Consider the following 8,022-nt stretch of genomic DNA (forward strand, 5'->3'; position numbering starts at 1 on the left):
CATTTTATGTCTTAAAACTTTTACGTTTTTAAATTATCCACAACATTATTAGTCTGGGTTTCTAAAATTTAATTTTTTATTATAAGTACATAACTCTCTGCAGTTGTCAACGGATTGAGATTAAAGTGATTGCTTTTTTTATTATTTTAGTTTCTGCGTCTATGTTGGAATTCATATGTGTAATAAAATGCAATGATGGATTCTGCATATTGCATAGAATGTATGCAATATAGACAGTATAGAATATATATATACAATTTTTCAAATTGTAAAGGGATTTACAAATCCCTGACTATAAATGATGAATTATTTCGATAGTAGCATACGAACGCTTATAAATAATAGAAAACAGGTATATGTATATATATGGACGCTCTTTTTATTTTTTAACGGTTTTTTTCTGCATTGCCTGCGGCAATTCATCGGAATGAATTACGATGAGTTTAAGCAGATGCATTTCGTTTACCTGCATTCTTTATATGGCTTGATGTAATGGATTGCTGCAATTAGAGTAAGGGCTAATATGCAATACCCATGTGCATTTACGTATAAAGTCAATGTCAACATTTACTTCATTTGACTAAATGTTATTATTATTATTTATAAATTACTTACAAATTAAGTCCAATGTGTCAGGTTGTCCATTAAATCGTAAATATTATTTATAATTATGTATAATTTAGAATATGTTCCAATCTCTAGTTGAAACTCTTGTGATAAATTAAAATTTGAAATTGGACGAAAGAGAGGAGAGAAAGAAAAAGAGAGAGTGAGAAAGAGAATAGATTGTATGTCTCTTTACAACTTTGGTAATGTTAAATAAATCTTATCCTTGTTTTGTTAAAACGAAATTTATTTAAATGAAAAATCGATTTGTATGATCGTGAATGGAAAAAATATTTTAATATTTGGAATGCAAGAGGGATATTTTTAATATTCTAATATTTTGATATTAGAACAAATTTAATATTTTATTAGAAATATATTATAACAAATCAAATATTTTATTTTCAGATATGAACTGACTTACTTATCTATGGGAAGAATTTAACTATTTAAGAGGAAGTAAGGAATACTACATCTGAAGATATTTGGAAACATCTGGAACTACATCTTAACGTAAGTAATTTATAATAAAATACATAAAAATGAATTTCAAAATTTTTTAATCTAATTTCTTTAATCTTGTGATTTTTCAATTTTGTGAAAGTTATATATATATATATATATATATATATATATATATATATATAGGAAATAGATAAAATTATAATTATAATTTTCATAAATTCATGTATATAAATTATATAAATAATTCATATACATGAATTTATAAAGACTTATTTGTAAGTATTGATTATTAAAAAGTTGAGTAAAAATTCCGTTTAAATTGTATTCAAATCATCGTTACGATCTTTTTACGAATCCTACATTTTCTCCAGAAAGAAAGAATGAAACAATACGTAATTATTATAATGTAATTTTAATAAAATTATAGATATTATACGCGGAAGGGAGAGAAAAATATATTTTTAATTTTGTATACAGGTCACGGGTTTAAAATGTATTGTGATTTTTTTATATTGCAAATTTTAAATCTCTTGAGAATTTTTTTACATTTTTATAATGTTTTACATTTTTTTCAGCTTCATTATATATCTCATTATGTAGTATATTCTCATAATTCTATATATATCCTTTTGTTCTTATTATGCAAATTATATTTTCAAGATTTGTATGTATTTAAAAAAATTATAACAATATTATATATATAAAAACTACAAATTATAAATTAATAATAATTATTATATATATATATATATATATATATATATATATATATGTAAATTGCATAAAGGTTTAAAGCATCGATATTCTATTTTTATAGAATTTTTTATCTTATTTTTATTTTATTTTTATATTAATATATATCATTAAGATCGCATATTTGTAAAATTATATTTTAATAAAGATGCAGAATTCTCTCTTTTCCTCTTGAAAAAATCTTGAGTTTCATTATAATAATTATAATGATCATTATAATGATTATTATAATGAGTTTCATTATAACAATTTTTTTAATAAACATATAGCAGATTCTTTTTCATGAAAATTTTTTTCATTTGATAGAAAACTTATATTTTATAGAAAACTTTATAGAAATATAAATTTTTGATGAAAAGTAGATACTCTAATTTATATTTTAATGACACTTCGCGTAATAAAAACATGAGCATATTTTACAGCTATACATATATATAAAACTTCATCTTAATATTATTTTCTATATGAACATAGAGGATAATTATGGTTTGCAATTATTTCGAGTTTATTCGGAAGCTGAATCGAGATGTATCTAATTCAAATTATGTTTCCGATAGTAGGCATTCGTTAAGACTTTTAATTACTCTCAAGGCACTTTCAAATATACAGTTTCTAATTAAACTCTCTATTCAACTTCATGAAATAAGTTTCAACTCTTTTCAGGATAAATGCATATGGGCAAGTTGCAATAAAGCAATTATAAGATTCCTGATTTTCGGTTTAAAGATACTAAGACATTTTAAGTTTTAATTTGCTGATTCTTCAAATACAAAAAGAAAAGAAACTAAATAAAAAGAAGTATCGCAAACATTTGCGAAAAAAATCAGCTTTCTATATATTAATAAGAATGATAAAAATCAGTTCTCATTTGTATTCATGATGCTTGACATTAGGTATATTCAATAATAAATTAATTGAAGATTAAAAGTTTATGGATTTTAATAAATTAAATTTCAAAGAGAAAAAAGCAAACATATATAAAACTTATCTTTTATTGAACATTATAGACTTTATTTTAATAGATCTTTAATTTGCATATTAGGTACAAACTATTAGAAATTAAGTATTGAACAATGCTAAAAAAGACGATTTAATTAGATTATTACGCTATCAGAAACTTTAACTTGGTCAAAGAATCCTTAAATGTAAAAAATGCAAATAAGCGTGAACAAGGGCATTCTATACATTTAAAATTCAATATTTAAAATGCAAAACTATCATATTGATATCTTGATATGTGAGTTGTTTAAAAAGTTTTTTATTTTTAAACAATTTTTAAAAATTTTTTATATATTTTTACTTTATAAGAAAATTAGACAATTTTCAAATCAATCCACGTAATTGTATTTATATTTATAAAAATAACATTATCTGCGATGCATACACTGATGCACATGGTACATCAGGAGTTGCAATATGTATATTGAAAGTAGCAAGACGTCGTGAATCGCGACACGTGTCCCGATTTAATTTACCTCTTTGTCGTTAGTTAAATATTATGACCGGTAAAACAACAGCATTGTTTAAATAGTCAGGTCATGTGAAAATGAAACGTCATTTGTAAGCTTAATCGGAACCGAACAACCAATAAAAGCGATGTTTGCCCGCGCTTAAAATTATTTCAGCATATCAGAGATAATATAAACTTTACACTTTATTTCTCTCTCTCTTTGTGATGTCATATGTAGCATATATTACACGCTCGATGCATGAAAAGGTTATACATTATTTGTAATAAAAAATAACAAAATAATCCTTTTGAAACAATTTCATCATTATTAAATTGTTATATAATTTATAATTATTCTATATATAGTAGTTCCAGTATGAAGGAAATAATATTGTTTCCCTGAAAACACAATGTCGCTTTATTAAAAATTCGATATGTCATAAATTTTACAAGGAATATTAAAAAGTAATAATAAATTTTTAATTTATTAACTGTATGTGTGTGGTCGTTGAACGAGTATAAGAATATCGGCGAGATGAAAATTTCGATTATTTTTACTTTCTAGCTATCGCTATGTTATATATTTTTTTCATAGTACTTTTTAAATTTGTTTTGGTTCTTAAATATATCTTATAATTAATAGATAATATATATAATTTATCTCACTCCTATCGTTATCTTTAAATATAACATAGAAATTGGTCTAAATAAAGCCGATTATTAATATAGTAAAAATATTAATTTCTTATAATATATATTAATCTCGTAGGTATAGATAAACATCACGTTATAACGTAATATTGAAGAGCATGATGCGTAATTTGATTAATAAAACCATATTGCACACAAAGTCGAGATATTACCATACTGTTTCATGTAAAATATAATTGAGATTTACAGTTTATATAAAACAAAATGTTAAAATTACACATACATACACGCAAACATATGTAATATAAGAAATTCGTATATATATATATATATATATATATATATATATATATATATATATATACGAGTTCAAAATTTGGTTTAATAAACAGTTATTATGTTAGGCTGGAAGCAATTTGGTGGGACATTTAAAATATTTTTCTCATGCTTTATCTTATAAACTCTTTTGTTTCTGCTGAATATTTTTGACAATATTAGCTGTCCCTTATTTATTTTTCTTTATTCCGCGTTTCTTCTTCGCTTCTATATTTTATGTACTTTAAATGCTATATGTTTCTATTTCACTGCAATTTCATTTTCAAGAAACAAAGCGCCAGGAAATCAATGACATCTTTGAAAATAGGAAACATTAGCCTTTGTTAGCGCGCATAGTGAAAAGGCTTTTAGAAACACGAATCTTCCAACTGATCCTTGTTAATTTAGCTTCCAACCTAGCATCATCTTTTTGATATACAAAACATGTTTCTTCAAACGAACGTAACATATAATATTTATAGAAGAATCTAAAAATATTTTACAACATATTTTAGACATGAATGTTCTTTGATCATTATATAGATCAAAGGATTATAATTTTTTTGTTAATTATCGACTATTCTCAATTCTTCCAAATAGATCAACGAACATTTTGCTATCCGCTACAAACAACACGCAACAAATCCATTGGACAAAATCGGGATTCTATTTGTGATGATTTATATTATATTTTATAACGAGATTTGTGTCATTTCTTTCTAATGAATGCTTATCACAAAAGAGAAACATCATTTGCAATGTCTGATATTACGTTACTCAAAATTACATTAATATCTAATATTACAAAATTATTTGGGGAGATAATGTTCCTATATCATTGCCAAAATATCAATATATAAATAATTTTTTATTCAAATATTTTTTTGTTTTGTTGATGGGGGAAATTATACATTCTGTAATTTATTATAAATTAATTTAAATAAAATGAAAAAATTGCAAACAATTTTGCTAGAGGTCTAAAAATTAGATCTTACTTGTTTTATCTTAAGCATTGCTTTATATAAAAGTACATTCTTCAATCTCTTAAGAAATATATTTCTTAAATTTATGTCGGAAAAAAATAAATACAGTACTGTAAATTCTTGGGATGGAATCAAATATTAAATCTTTGCGCTTTCTTCAACATTTACATATATTGTATAAATTAAAAATTATTAATTTCGTTTTTATTTAGAGATAAATTTTACCTTTTTCTTCTTAGAACAATTTCAATTACAAAATAAATTAGATAGTAATAAAATAAGATAAATTAAATTAAAGTGTATGCTTTGTGCATTTACAACAGAAATAAACACAATAAATATAATTTTATTACGAAAAAAATTTTGTAATTAGAAAATGAAATAAATAAAAATCATACTACACTCCCGTGAAAAGATATTAAGAAATAATTGTGAAATTGAAAGTAAAATTATATAAGAATAGAATACATGTGGAAAAATTGGTGTCTTTTAACAATATCAGACAAAAAGGAGTATGATATAAAAACTTAATGGCTGAGAGATGGACAGGCCCGTAGAAATAAAATCTGCACACCGCGAGAATTTATCGAGCTCATGTGTGGGCGAAGATTCAAATAAATAAAAATCTGACTTTATGTGCTTGTGCTATATACATAGCGATTTTATACAGGACAATAAAGTTAGCCACGAATAGAAGACAATTAATCGTGGCAATTTCTTGTAGCAATTGCGGCAATTCGGTCTAGGAGTACTTTATCAAATAGACGGACAGATTTAAGAGAGCTCTAATTTATTGCGGCGACGTGATTCCCGTACATTTTTATTTCTAAAAATAAAAATAAATTAAAAATCAAAATAAAATTTCTCGCCTTTTCACGGTCTCTGTGATATCAATAAAAATATCAAGCGTGTTGAACGTATAGCTTTGCAATAAACACAAATACGAGGTAAACAATTTGATTATTACACCCGCATATGGCACGCGCTCTTTAAATCAAGAACTATTATTTCTCTCTTGTTTTATCTCGGATGTTTGATATTATAAAAATTAATTAAAGAGATTCAAACTCTTTGTTTTGAACAAATTTTATCAGATGGTTCAATTTATTTGCCCGATGAGAAATCATAATGCATCTTAAACAATTTTAGATATACTTATAAAAATTTGGAAGAAAAGTTTGCATTTGTATCTCTTATTCATAATTATAAAAAATATTGCTAAATATATATATATATATATATATATATATATATATATATATATATATTGAACATTTAAATGAAGAAATAAATTGTATCTGTAATTTCAAAATATATTTAAAATTCTTTGTAAAAAGTATAATTAAATTATTAAAAATATATATTTATGAAGAAAGTAAATATATAAATTTGTTGCTTCAATAAACGCAATTGTTTATGGTATTAATGATATACATAAATCTTGACTAGTAATAAGAAAGATGATACCGTATCGTAATTGTCTTTATTTTCTTTTTACAATTGTAAATTGTCATTAGAAAATTAATATTTCAATTACAATAGTCTTCAATGTTTCTCGCATTCAAAGAGGCATAAAAATAGTTAAAAGAAAAATACTTTGTATAGAGATTTTTTGTTACTTTTTAAAGGTAAAATGCAAATTATGAATGTAATTTGCATTTAGTTAGAGTAAAGGAGGTGGAAGTTGCGTCGAGGAAATTCTTTTTTAATATTTAATTGCATAAATATGAATCGCAAAGCAAGACTGTCCTTTAGCCGTAAAGTTCTACTTCTCGCATTGCATCGTTAATTATGTTAATTATTGTGCGCGTTTTCATGGCTCAGCCTTCGAATAATTCTATGATGAAGTCGTCTATTTTGTAAGTTGGTAAAAACAGTAAGCCAACTTTTGTGTTAATCTACACGTAATAAAAATGAATATTTAATTATTCTACTCTGATTATTTTCAACCCTTTGTCTCTCGATTGTGATGTAAAACTAATTGTTTATCATCCTAGATACATATTTTCACTAAAGAGTTTGTGATAATATTTTTGAATAAAGTTTAGATCACGCACAATGACAATTAAAAATTATTTCAAACGAAACATAGATTTAATTAAGAACGTACATATACGTACGTATATTTTACTTTAAATTTTATTATAAAAAATTTTCTCTCGTGAAATGATATATTATGATATAATTGAAATATTTTTTCAAACAAATAGAAGATATAGAAGAAGATATAGAGATAAATAAATGCTACGCGTATGTTTTCAATAGCTTGATACGATTTTTTTTAACATCTTAAAGAAAAAGTCGCTATTAACTCTCTAACAAAAAAAAAATAAATAATATTATATTTAGATGCCATCATTGCGCATTAATCTGTATTAAGATATTATAAGCTATTTAAGCAACTGCACTACACATTTTTTCAAAAATAAAACTTCTCGTTTTTTGCTTTATAATGTAGTAAAGCTATGAAAAATTGCGTTTCTTTAATTATAGAAAATTATATTTTACTGTACGTAAATTATATTTTACTGTTATACTTTATTGTACGGGCTTGATGCATTATAGTAATTTTTGACTGCAAATCTTGAGCTATTTAAATTCAATTTAATAGTACTTTGTTACATTCCAATTAAGCCGTTCTAACAAGCTAATTATTAACAATTTGCTTGGCGCACGATAGTTTAAATGTTTTTATCATCGTATATATACATATATATAAAATACAAATAGAATCCAGTCCCATTGTGTAAGATCAACATAATTATTAATTACGAGTTCTCTGAATAGCTAGAATACTTT

This window comes from Camponotus floridanus, unplaced genomic scaffold (genome assembly GCF_003227725.1).
Source record: "Camponotus floridanus strain SB8 unplaced genomic scaffold, Cflo_v7.5 scaffold30, whole genome shotgun sequence".
Lineage (NCBI taxonomy): Eukaryota > Metazoa > Arthropoda > Insecta > Hymenoptera > Formicidae > Camponotus > Camponotus floridanus.